Source organism: Diceros bicornis, chromosome 18 (genome assembly GCF_020826845.1).
Source record: "Diceros bicornis minor isolate mBicDic1 chromosome 18, mDicBic1.mat.cur, whole genome shotgun sequence".
In the NCBI taxonomy this organism is placed as follows: domain Eukaryota; kingdom Metazoa; phylum Chordata; class Mammalia; order Perissodactyla; family Rhinocerotidae; genus Diceros; species Diceros bicornis.
Genome location: NC_080757.1, coordinates 36,040,408 through 36,053,739, shown reverse-complemented (window position 1 = coordinate 36,053,739; position 13,332 = coordinate 36,040,408). Strand labels below are relative to the sequence as shown.

The 13,332-nt window shown below is 51.6% G+C and overlaps 1 non-coding gene across 1 annotated transcript; it reads left to right on the top strand.

The window, feature by feature from the left end:
- The first annotated feature begins 2,040 nt into the window (after positions 1-2,040).
- Positions 2,041-2,119, top strand: LOC131417990 (small nucleolar RNA U2-19). Its single transcript, XR_009222789.1, has one exon. It is a non-coding gene; the product is annotated as a small nucleolar RNA U2-19 (small nucleolar RNA).
- The last annotated feature ends 11,213 nt before the right edge of the window (positions 2,120-13,332 follow it).

The following is a 13,332-nucleotide window of genomic DNA, read 5'->3' as shown; positions in this document are numbered from 1 at the left end:
TCAACATGATTTATCACTGTTGATATTGACCTTGATCACCTGGCTGAGGTAGTGCTTGTCAGGTTTCTCTAAAGTTATCCTTTTCCTCCCTTCCCAGATTGTACTGTTCGGATGGAAGTCACTATACCCAGCCCACACCTACGGAGAGGGGAGTTATGCTCCACCTCCTTGAGAGTAGAGTATCTACATAAATCATTTGGGGTTCTTCTCCCTGGAAGATTTGTTAAGAATTGTTTTTACATTAAAAGGTTGAACAGACTCAAAAGAAAAATCATATTGTGAGATAAATGAAAATGGTATGAAATTCGAATTTCAGAGTCCACAAATAAAGTTTTATTGGCACACAGCCATGCTCATTTACATATTACCTATGGGCTGCTTTCACGCTGCAACAGCAGAGTTGATTAGTTGCAACAGAGATTGCATGGCTTCCAACATCTAAAATATTTACTATCTGCTCTTTACAGAAAAATCGTCCTGAGCCTTGCTCTAAGGTTTACGATATGCAATTTCAACTTATCACAGTTTTCCTTCAAATAACATATCACTTTGTGTAAAGGTTAGAGACTTAAAATAGCATAGTCCCATTTTCCCCTTCGATACTTTGCGCCATTATTGTCATACATTTTATTTCTACATATGTTATAAACCCCACAATACTTTGTTATTCTTTTTGCTTTAAAAGTCAATTATCCTTTAAACATATTTTTAAATGATAAAAATATACCTTATATTTATCCACATATTTCGCATTTCTAGTTCTAGTCATTCCTTTGTATAGATCCAAATTTCCATCTGGTATCATGTTCCTTCTGCCTGAAAAACTTTCATTAACATTTTTTATAGTGTGGGTCAACTGACAATGAATTCTCTCACTTTTTTTGTTTGTGAAAAGTCTTTCTTTCACCTTCATTTTTAAGATATATTCACTGGGTTTAGAGATCTAGGTTGACAGTACCTTTTTCTCCCACAACTTAAAAAGTCGTATTCTATTGTCTTCTGGCTTGTATAGTCTCTGACAATAAGTCTATGATAATTTCGTCTTTGTCTTTTTGTATGTAATGTCCCTTTTTCCCTCTGGCTTCTTTTAAGATTTTTTCATTGCCACAGATTTTCAGCAATTTGATTATAATAGACCTTGCTGTCATTTGTGTCTTTATAAGTGGTGTTGAGATTCTTGGATCTTTGGGTTTCTAGTTTCTGTCAAATGTGGAAAACTTGGGGCCACTATTTTTCTGTTTTCCCCTCTCTTTCTGGACTTCAACTACAGATATGTTAGAGCCCTCAGCATCCTCCCATGCCACTGTGGTTCTCTTATGTTTTCAGAGTGCTGCCTTTTTCTCTCTGTGTTTCCTTTTAGAAACTTTCTGCTGATATGTCTTTCTTCGTGTATCTTTAAGCTTACTGATCTCTTCCTCTGCAATGTCTAACCTGCTCTTAATCCCATCCATCAAATATGTTCAAAACACATTTCAATTTTGTACTTTAGAACTCTAGAATTTCTCTAGAACCTCAATTTGTCAGTCTTGTGGTTGTTTCTTTGAAACAATGTGCCTTTACCTTTTATTCTCTGTTTTCAATTTTCAGCAGTTTAACTACAATGTGCCTAAGCATGGTTTCTTTGTATTTACCCTATAACCTTGCATCAGTTATAGAGAAGTTTTGGCCAGTAATATTTCTTCTGCTCCATTCTCTCTCTCTCCTTTCTTTTTTGGACTCTAGAAACATATATGTTAGAACTTTTCATTGTGTCTTCTATAACATTAGTGCTATTTTCTGTGCTCTCCATTCTTTTTTTCTGTCTGTGCCTCAATCTAGGTATTTTCTACTGACCTATCTTCCAACTCACTAATCCTCTCTTCTGCTCTATCCAATCTGCCTTTAGATCTATGTAACAAATTCTTAATTTCAGTTATTGCATTTTTTCCATTCTAGGATTCCACTTGACTTTTTATTTTTTATTAATCCCAATTCTTTCATGAAACTCTCCAGCTTTTTATCTCTTTTATTATACAGAGTAATCATAGTTATTTTAAAACTGTGTCTTGATGAAATAGCCAAATCTGAGCATCAGAAGACCCTCCTGTCTACTTGATGCATGATCTCTATAGTTCTGAGAAGCAAATGTATAAAAGTAATTTAAAACAATAAGGGCTTATGTCTGGGGGGTGTGTGTGTGTGTGTGTTTATAAAGGTGATGTTGATAACTGAGGACTTGCTGATGGATGAATGAGATTGAAGGGGATGTGCGTAGACGAAAGGCATTCAGATTTCACTAATGGTCCCAATAATGTCCTTATGGCAAAAGGATGCAGTACAGAGTCACATGTTATGGTTGGTTCTCAGGTGTCTCCAGTCTCCGTCAATATGGATCAGTTCTTCAGTTTTTTCTTAACTTTAATGATACTTTTCTGGATTATAGACCAGTTATTTTGTAGACCGTCTCTTAATTTGGGCTTGTCCAATGTTTCCTCATGACTAGATTCAGGTTATGCATTTTGTGCAGGGATATCAGAGAAGTGATGCTGTGTCTCTCTCATTGCATCCTGTCGGGTGGTGCATGATTTTAATTTGTCCCGTCACTGTTGACGTTCATTTTAATCACTTGGTTATGTCAGTTGCCAGCCAGGTTTCTCCACTGTACCACTGTAAAGTTACTCTTTTCCCCTTTGTAATTAATAAGAATTTTATGGGGAAGCACTTTGAGAATATGTGAATATCTCATTGCTCGACAAACTTTCCTTTTTTCATTCATTTATATTAGTGTAGAGTCATGGATTCCTATTTTATTCAATATGTTGTAATCTATTAATATCATTATTTACTTTGCTGCTCAAATTATCCAGATCCAGCCAATGGAAGTCCCTTCCAGCTGGCTTCTGTATTCTTTTGACATGTCTCCATCATTCTTTGAGTATTTTTTGTTTTAAACAGCTCTATTGAGGCATAATTCACATACCGTACAATTCACCCCTTTAAAGTGTACAATTCAGGGACTGGCCCAGTGGCGCAAGCGGTTAAGTGCACGCGCTCCACTGTGGCGTCCCAGGGTCCGCCGGTTTGGATCCCGGGTGCGCACCGACACACCGCTTGGCAAGCCATGCTGTGGCGGCATCCCATATAAAGTGGAGAAAGATGGGCACGGATGTTAGCCCAGGGCCAGTCTTCCTCGGCAAAAAAAAAAAAAAAGAAAAGAGGAGGATTGGCAGATGTTAGCACAGGGCTGATCTTCTTCACCAAAAAAAATATAAATAAATAAAGTGTACAATTCAATGGTTTTTAATATATTCACAGATATGTGCGATCATCACCACTGTCAATTTTAGAACATTCTCATCATTTCAAAAGTAAACCTTGTAACCTTTAGCTATCATCCCCATCCTCCCATCCCCACTTCAGCCCTAGGCAACCACTAATCTACTTTCTGTCTCTATACATTTCCCTATTCTAGACTTTCATATGAATGTAGTCATACAATATATGGTGTTTTGTGACTGGCTTCTTTCACTTAGCATAATGTTTTCAAGGCTCATCCAAGTTGTAGCACGTATAATTACTTCATTCCTCTTTATGGCTGAGTAATACTCCATTGTACGGATATACTACATTCTGTTTATTCACCAGTTGATAGGCATTTGGGTTGTTTCCACCTTTTGGCTACCACAAATAATGTGGCTGTAAACCTTCAGGTTTACAAAACCTTATAAGGTTTACAAAAACTTATAAGTTTTTGTGTGGACATACATTTTAATTTCTCTTGGGTATACCTAGGAATAGAATTGCTGGGTCATATGATAACTCTGTTTAATCATTTCTGAGCACTTCTTTACTTTCTGGCACAAGATGATCCAGGCTTATCTTGTACTTTCCCTCCCCCAGCCCTATAATCAGCCATTTCACCGGAGAGCCCTGCTTCCTTCCAGTGGACAATGGTATTTAGAAATCAAGACTTGAGGGGCTGGCCCCGTGGCTTAGCGATTAAGTGCTCGCGCTCTGCTCCTGGCAGCCTGGGGTCAGATCCTGGGTGCGCACCAATGCACCGCTTGTTCGGCCATGCTGTGGAGGCATCCCACATAGAGCAACTAGAAGGATATGCAACTATGATATACAACTATCTACTGGGGCCTTGGGGAGAAAAAAGGGAAAAAGAGGAGTATTGGCAATGGATATTAGCTCAGGGCCAGTCTTCTTCAGCAAAAAGAGGAGGATTGGCATGGATGTTAGCTCAGGGCTGATCTTCCTCACAACAACAACAACAAAAGAAATCAAGACTTGAGTGCTAGCTATGCTCATTATTAAGATGTCATTGCTTCAAGCCCTCTCAGTGGACGAAGCTAGGAAATATATGCATGTATATACATAAATGGACACACATTGACACATACACACACAACACAAACACCTACATACACACACTTACATTAACATTTATTTTTATATCTATTTATTTTGAAAATCACGGGTTCTAACTAATACCTCCAATTCCAATCCAACACCACAGGGTTCATTCTAGTTTTCTCCCTTTCTTCCACGTTTATAACTACACCTTGTGCCAACAGTGAGAAACCGAGTTCATTCCTTTAACATATTTACATATTAAATCAGTCCCACTGTGAGTGACCAATGTCCCACTGCCACTGCTCCCCACCACATGCAGACCCCTCCTCAGCCTTCCTGGGCTCCAACACCCGGCCTCCTGCCACCGCCAACCCCCCTTCCCCCACATGGATGTGCTCTTCACCTCTACAGGCTCCGACATCCCGCACTCTCTGGATACCCTGCCCCACCCCTTTAGGGGTGCCCTTCTCATCTCCCGTGGACTCCACTTCCCCGTGTGTGGCCTGGTCAGATGCCTTCCTCACCCCTCGCAGGGTCCAGTCTCCTTCGCTGAGCTGGCCCCACGTGGACATCCTCCTTTTCTTGCTTGGGCTTCCACAGCCCACGCCAGGCTGCCTTCCTACTTGGGTGCACTCTTTCTCTGCTCAAGCTCCGACATTCGACATCCGGGCCGGGCCATCTGCCCGCGCAACTGAGCTTTGAGGGACTCTCTCTCTCTGCTCTGGCTGCCCCCACCGGGGATGCCCTCCTTCCTTCACTCGGGCTCCAAAACCATATGCTGGGCCGCTGCATTCCCCCTCCACCCCCTGCCCCTCCCTGGGGATGCCTACCTTGCTTGGCCCCATTTAAAGCTTCTGGATGTAATTGTTCTTGAAGGGAAGGGAAGGGAACAGATGAGAAAAAGAAAGAGAAGGAGAAGGAGGAGGAGGAGAAGAGGAGGAGAGGAGGAGGAGACGAGGAGGAAGAGAGCTGCCTGGTAATTTGTTATTGAAAGGTGGACGTTGTGTGTGACAGGTTGCAGAGGCTCTGGTTGATGTGGTCTTCTTCCACAGAGTATTTTACTTCTTTCTGGCAGCCAGACAATACAGGTAAATCGCCTTGCTGCAACGAAGCTGGTCTAGTTCCAGTTTGCCCTTATTCCTAAGTGCGGCTCTTTCCAGGGTCTCAACTGTAAGCCAGATTGGAGCAGGTCAAGGGGTGAAGGGAAGCTGAGACGGCCCTTATAAGAATTGCGGCGGAGAAGGGGGAGAGAGCCAGGACGGTGATTCGGGGGTTCAGGATACGTGGTGAGAGACAATAGCGTGCGTCTGTGGAAGGAGGCTCCTCAAGTAGGAGGTGTGGGCAGCACCAGGAGAATAAGGGGGAGTAGAGGCGGGGGGGGGCCTGAGCCTGGGGAGGGCGGGCTTTGGACAGGAGGGGACATCACCTCACAGAGTGAGGAAAGGAAACGCTCAGGCCTGCCGGGTGTACGGGACTGCGGGTGGGACACTGCCTGCATCTCTGTGGGGCCCGCTCCTTCCTGGAGCGGCTGGAGATGAGGTCACTGCAGAGAGGAGCCCACAGTGGGGAGAGGAGTGGAGAAGGAGTGGGATGCAGTGAATGAGATGCAGTGGGGGGACTGCAACTCAGTGAGGGGAGGGGGTTCAGCAGGGAAGAGGCTCGATAAGGGGAGGGGGGCTGGGTAGGGAAAGGAGGTTTATTAAGTAGGAGGGGGCTCAGAGGTTCCATCTCTCTGTCTAGACAGGGAGCTCCTGAGAGCAGTGACTGGGTGCCTTCCCTCTGACAATGGGCCCCAGCCCGGAGCCTCGAGTGAGGAAGCGAGAAGGCAGCCTTTTTACTCATTCTTTTCCAGGGCTGGGGGTGGGGAGCAACAAGAGAGTGTGCCCCAGACTCTCTACCTCATGGTGGGTGTGGGGACATGAGGGGCCTTCTCCTCCCCTCCCCAGCTAAGCCTTTTGCCCCGGGGGTCCTGGAGCAGGCAGGCATCCTGGGTGGAGGGTGGGAGTCGGGGAGGGAAGGGGCTGGGGACTCACTGTCCCCTTCCCCCCATCCATGGGGGCAGGCGGGAACTGCAGCCCCGGGCTGGATTTGTTCCTCATTTCGCTCTTGGCTCTTCTGGTGGAAAAATCGAAGCGCTCCCCTTGGTACAGCTGAGGTGGAGAGAGTGAGCGTGGCTGGGAGGCTGTCCTGGCAGGGAAGCTGAGGGGCAGGCGGGGCCTGGCCAGGAGAGACTGCCCCGCTTCCCAGCCCCTCTGCTTCTACGTGGCTCTCCAGGCCCAGGGCTCTCCAGTCCTTGGAGTCTGAGGTGGAAGGGGCTGGGGCCTGGGAGGAGGCAAGCCCTGGCTTGGGTTCAGCCTCAGGCCCATAGCACCCTGTCTCCCAGGGCTGTCCCCAGAACAGTCTCCAAGTGGTGATTTAAAGTCCCTGGGAGTCCTAGAGCAACCACCAGGAAGCTGCAGCGGGAGGGATTTGAGTCAGACTGAGACAGCTTTCTCCCCACCCCTGAGGACATGGGAAGCCTTTCTGTACATTGTCCATGTCACTTTCACGACCACCCCAAGGTCAGCTTTAGCCATCTCCATTTTACAGGTGAGGAAGCTGAGGCTCCAAAAAGTCAAGGGTCCAGAGCCTCTAAGTGGCAGAGCCAGGATTTGAACCCAGTTGTGTCTGGCTCATCAGATGGTGCTCTTTCCCCGATGCTGGAAACACTGGAAAGCCTCCCTCCCCGGGGCCCGGAGCCCCCTGAGCAGCTGCTGGTGGGGTGCCCAGTCGGGGAGAGAGCCTTGCCCCTGCCTCAGCAGCACAACCCCACAGACTCTCCCACTGTGCCCAGCCCCTCATCCGGCCGAGGGGTATCCCAGGAGATCTCCCCCATCCGTCCTTTTGTGGAGCTACACCACCCCCACTGCACTTTTTCAGCCACCCCAGTCCCTCACCCTGGCCCCCTCTCCAGCCTGATGGAGAAAGGAGCCCAACCACTTTCCCTCTGGAATCTGCTGCCTCGGCTTTCAGATGGAGAAACCATCTGGAGTGTATTATGGGCAGTAGAGAAAGCCGAGAGCAGGAAAATGTGAGTTGGCCCCGGCGGCTCCCGTCGGCAGGAAGAGGGGGCTCAGTGCTCTTCAGGGGATGGGCCAGCAGTTGCCCCCACCTCCCCAGTCCCTGGAGGGGGCAGAGAAGAGATGTGCCCAGGAGAGATGGCCTGGGGAAGGCAGAGCCCAGGTCTCCAGACACCTCTGCCAAGCCCAGTTTGAAACTGCTTATCTTACCTACCCTCCCATTTCACAGATGAGACTGAGGTCCAGAGAGGGATAGTGACTTCCCCAGGGTCACACAGCAAGTGATGAGTAACAAGATCAGAGTTAGAACACTTCCACATATATGCATATGCCAGTGGACACTGGAAGTCCCAGAGTCGGGGTGGGAGGCAAAAGCTGGAACAAAGGGCCAGGCTAGAGGCTGGATGATTTTTCTCTCTCTCAGTGTCAAATGAGTGAAGCGAAGATGCAAACGCCAATGAGACCTGGAAGGAATATCCTTCATTCCTCTTGGGTCTCCTTTCCTTGCCTCCCAGTCCCACTCCTGCCCCACTGCCACCCTTCCCTTGTGCCTCATCCCCGAGGATGGCTGAGTGCTAGGCCTCTAGGCTCTTCCTCCGGGTCCCAGGAGCCCCTCCCCGAAGCGGGGCCCCAGCTCCAGACGTGGCAGGGCGAGCAGGAGTGAGGTTTCTCCGCTCCCTCACTCCCTCCCAAGTGCTGCGCTGGCGGCTCCCGAAATAAAAATCAAATGTGGGCTTGGCAGAGGGAGCCGGGTGGGAGAAGCAGCCGGCCCCAGCAGCGCTGGGGCTTCATTCTTTCCATTGTAACTTCACCTCCTAACCTCTGGCATTTTAATTATTCTCCTACTGGCTCTGCTCTCCCTGGGCCAGAGGGTGAGCTCACCCTTTCCTCTAGCCTGGGAGGGGGCGGCCGCTGCCTGGACCCCCAGCCCCCAGCCTGCTCCCCGGAAGCCGGGTGCCGGCCGGGTTGCTCCCTCCTGCTTCTGCAGTCCCTGAAGCGCCCGCAGAGGGCCGGGCTCCCAGGCACCCAGCCTGGCACCTAGGGTTCCATGCGTGAATCATTAAGTCTTCACACCCACTGCTCCGTTTAATGGTGGCCACCGTCTTAAGCCGAGGAATCACCGGCTCGCCACCCATTTGTGGACGATGCAGCCATGCTCGGTGTGTGCAGAGCAGGGCCTAGGACCCGGGCCTGTGGCTCCTGGTCCTGCCGTCCTTCCAAACCCGGAAAGAGGCAAGAACAGCTCAGCTTGATCATTGGCCTCATCTCCCAGAGTGTCCATTTTGTCCCCAGTGTTAAGTGACTTAAAGCATTATTTTGATACTAAGACACACGAGGACAGAGTATAGGGTAGGAAGTAAAATGCCTATAAATTTTTAACGTAGAAAACAAGTTCTCAAAGATCTCCATTTGGGGCTGTCCACAGACGCCAGGGAGCAGCATCTCCCCCCAGGCCTGGCCATGAACTGGGTGAGGTGCTGGTCATATCTGTTTGTGGCCAGTTTGTCTGGACCCCAGGCTACCACCGAAGATGCTAGTGGGTGCCGGCGGGCAGCCCTGGCCCACCCACGGGTGCAGAGGCCTTCTCCCGCCCCAGGGCCAGAGCTGGCGCTCTCTGCTGATTCCATGTGCCTCCTGAGGAGGTAAACTTCCATAGGGCAAGCAGCACAGGCAAAGACCCCAGGGCCAGCACCCTAACCAAGGCCTCCTGCTCCATCCCCAGGCCCTGCAACCCCCACCCCCGCCTTACTGCCTCAGAGCCCAGTGCTGGGGGGATGCCCTCTATCTTCTTCCTTCTCACCCTATAAGTCTCCCCTGAATGAATGTTCCATCCACGAATGATTCCTGGGGACCCACCCTGTCTGCCCCCAGCCTTGTGATGGGTAGCTATGGTCTCTGCTCTAGTGGAGCTTCCAGAAGTAAAGAGTGAAGTGCTATTCAACATGACGAGTGCTGTGATGGGGGGAATTAAGGCTATGGCAGCCCCTGGAAGGGGCCTCCTGACGGAAGCTCGGTGAGAGGAGCATCAGGGAAGACTTCCCAGGGTAAGTGATGCCTAGGAGGAGCCCGGAGGAAGAGTGATGCAGGCCGAGGGCACAGCACCTGCAAAGGCCCAGCGGTGAGAGAGAACCTATGCAGAAGCTACAGGCATGCAGAGGCTGCGAGGGAGCAGGCCACAGTGTGGGGAGCTGCAGGGGCACTGAGCGTGGAGGCGGGCGGGACGACACCATCAAACTGGAGTTTTAGGAAGATTTCCGGAGGATTGGTTAGAAAGTGATCAGAATGGAGGTGGGGTGGCCACTAGGAGGCTGCCACAGAGATTCAGGTGGGAGGTCATGGTGGCCAGGCCCAGACCGGTGGCAGTGGGGTGGAAAGAAGTGGCCAGATTGACAGAGATTTAGGAGGCAGAAGTCACAGGACTTGGTGACAGGTTGGCAGAGGGAAAAGCGCTGGCTCTGGGTCTCTGGTCTGAACTTCTGGCTGGTGCTTCACGGTTGGACATGGTGGCTTTGATACACCTGTACGGCATCCAAGTGGAGATGCCCACCAGGTGGCTGGATATGCGGAGGTCCCCCCAAGAAAGTGTAGAGAAAAGAGACAGGGCCCAAACGCAAGGCAGACTCCAAGGCAGAGTCTGCAAAGGAGCTGGAGGGGGAGTAGCCAGAGAGGGAGGGAAACCAGGAGAGTAAGGGGCCACAGACGCCCCCAAGGAGGAAGCATGGTCAACACATCACGGCTACAGAGGTGAAGCAGGCTGAAGGCCGAGAAGGGACACATGGTCTAGGGACAAAGTGGCCTTTGCCTCTCTCTGACCCCAGTGTGCCCTTCTCTCTGACTCCCAGCCTCTCCCACTCTCTGTGCCCCCGCCTCCCCCGCCCCTCAATACCCCCTCACTCTTCCCCATGTGCCCTCTTTTACCCACTCTTTCTCTCTGCACCCTCCTCTTCTCTCTGACCCAAAGGTTCAATATCTGTCTAAGGGAAACTTCATACCACCCCCACCACCACACGGGTCCTGGTTGCCCTCCCTGGCTCCTGAAATCACCCCCCGACCACCACCCAGCACATACAGCTCTCACCAGAGAATCACTCAGAGTTCCCAGAATCTGGGGCAGAGAGGAGCGCACACCACCATCCGGCTCCCTGTTTGGCTCACAGCTTCCTCTGATTGAGCCCCCATGGGGGGCCAGGCTCCAGGACAACTCCAGGACCCCCGGGGGCTTATGGCTTAGAGGAAAGAGAAGCAGTGCACCCCTGCAGGCCCATGCAGAGTGAGCGGAGAGATCCAGAGAATGAGCTATGGGCATTTAGATCCAGCAGAGGGATCCAAGTGGGCGTCATGGAGGAGGTGACTCTGCGTGGGGCCTTGAAGAACTAGCAGGATTTGGTCAAGTGGAAATGGGAGCAAAAGAAATTGCAGGAGGAAAGAACGTGGTGAGAAACGGTGTGGAGGGGATGAAGCAGGCCCAACATTCAGCAGCCAATAGCTCAGGGTGGCTGGTGGCCCCAAAGTGTGTGGCCAGAGGGAGCAGGAGGCTGCAAGGTGAAGGAGCCGGGTCATGCGGGCCTGGAATGCCAAGGGAGAGGACTTCAGACTGTCCACTGCTGCCTCTTGACCTGGGGCTTTCTGATCTGGCGTTGTTTCCCCACCCTTCATTCATTCATTCATTCATTTATTCCTTTGGGAAATATTTATTGAGCTGCCACTCTGTGCCAGGCCAGTGCTGAAGACACAGTGAGGGACAGAATAAAGTCCCTGCCATCACGGAGTTGAAGTTCCAGGAAGAGACACAGACTATAAAGTCGTAAACAAATAAAGACTAAAAATTAAGATCATGATAGGGGTTGTGAAGAGTATAATGACTGGCCACTTAAAGTAGAACCTGTATCCTGTCTCCTCAGACCAAGGGCTCCCTGAGGGCAGAGCCTGAGTCTCCTCCAGCAGACCAGGAACCCGCTGCCCTCTGGGGACGGACAGCGAATGGAGCATCTGGGATCAAGAGCTGAGGTGTCTCAGAAAGCTCCAGGAATGGCTGCTCCCCAGCCCAAGGCCCCTTCAGCAGGGCCCTCTCTGCCCACATGCTGACTACTGCCCCCCGCCCAGCCATCACTACTTCCCTCAACCACCAGCTGCTCCTGGTGCCTGGTGATGTGAGGAAGGCTGGGACCCGCACCCCGGAGCCCAGGCCTTGAAGCGGACTGCAAATCGCCACCTGCCACTAGAGGAGGCAGGCGCAGAGTGGGCCAGGAGGGCCTCCCAGGAGGGACCCAGGGACAGAGGGTATCGGGGATCTTGGAAATGACCCCCCTTCCCAGCCAGGCCCGAGTGGGAGGGCTTCCCTTTCCCCCTCCCCAACAAACCCCCCACCCCATTAAACCCTTAAATTAACTTCTGCCCCACCCAGAGCTGGAGAGAGTGCCCCAAAATAAATCCTAAATTACATGCTGCCTGGGGGCAACCACAGCTCTCCTTCCTCCCTCTCCAGCAAGAGACCCGCCCTACACAATGCTGGGGGGGCCTCTCCCCGAAATGGGCTATTTATACAGCTCCCCTACTTGCTGTCTGGTTCTGTTGTTCTTGGGTGAGGCCCAACCCGGCTACACAGCTCTCCTGGGAGCTGGAAGGGGGTGGGGAGGCTGGGAGACTCTCCAGGGCCTGTCTGGGCCATGCGGGTATAATTTATAGCCCAAATCAGGATGCTTTGGGGCGCTGCTAACAATCACACCCAGGCAACGGCATAGTCTGGACTGTCCTGGGCACCCCAGGCATCTGGTCACCCAGGAACGGGCCCAGATCTAGCCTCCCAGAGTGCTGCCTTCTCAAGGATGAGAGAGAGAGAGAGAGAGAGAGGAGAGAGATCTGCCTTCCTCCCCTGGGTGCCCAGGGAGCACCCCCTCCCATAGCACCTGACCAGCACAAGAGTGGCCCCTAGGACCCCAGGCACAGAGGGGGCTAGGGGAGGGCTTGAGCAAAGAGAGTGTGGAGCTGGACGTCGCTATTTTGAGACCACAGGCTTAGGCCAAGGACCTTCCTGGACAAAGCCACCGTCCATTCTGGGAGCCTGGATCCCAGACACTGGGGCTGATCCCCTCAAGGAGTAAAGAGAGGGGAGAGGAGGGAAAAGGCAAGAGAGAAGAGAGCGGGAGATGGAGACATGCACACACAGAGAAACAGAACCACGGAAAGAGACCGACACAGACACACAGAGATGGATAATGACAGAGGGAGGCAGGGGGAAAGGAAGGACAGAGGGGGGTGCCCTCCATCTCTACTGCATGGCACCCATGGGCCTGGAAACCTGCCCACTGGCTCCTTGGCCCCTCTCCCCTGCTCTCCGGGAGGGTGGGTGAAGGGCCTCCAGGCCTGCCCGGGCAGGGAGACTCTCCTCTTGCTCCTCCATGCCCCGCCTCTGCTCAGTACCCCTCCCGTCTGCCTGGAGCCTGCCCCACTCTCCCAGAAGCCTGGCCTCTACCTGCCCCTCAGGGGGCGCTTCGTCGGGCCTGAGGCTCCTCCTCCCTCTCAGTTGCCCTGTAGGCGGCAGCAGTGAGTCCAGAGGGCGGACAGAGAAATAAGTGCCCCCCTCTCATTTGGACTCAGCCCCAGAGGAGGGGAGGGGAGAGGAGCTGATAGGAAGTGGGGAAGGAAGTGGAGAAGCTGGGAGAGCCTGAGAAGAAGTTGGCTTCCAGGCCTGAGTCCCAGGAGGAGAGAGCCACATGGGCCAGGGATGGGGCGGGTGGGTGATGGTACTGCTGTATCTGGAGGACCATGTACACATCCAAGTTCATGTCTCATGCAGATGACATAGGAGATACAGCTCACCCTCTCTGGACTTCACCCACGGATTGTGAAAGGGGGAACAGGACAGCACAAGGTGAGCGGACAGGGCCCCAGCCACCGCTGAGGGGATATATTTGCAACCACAAGTAAAGTGGTG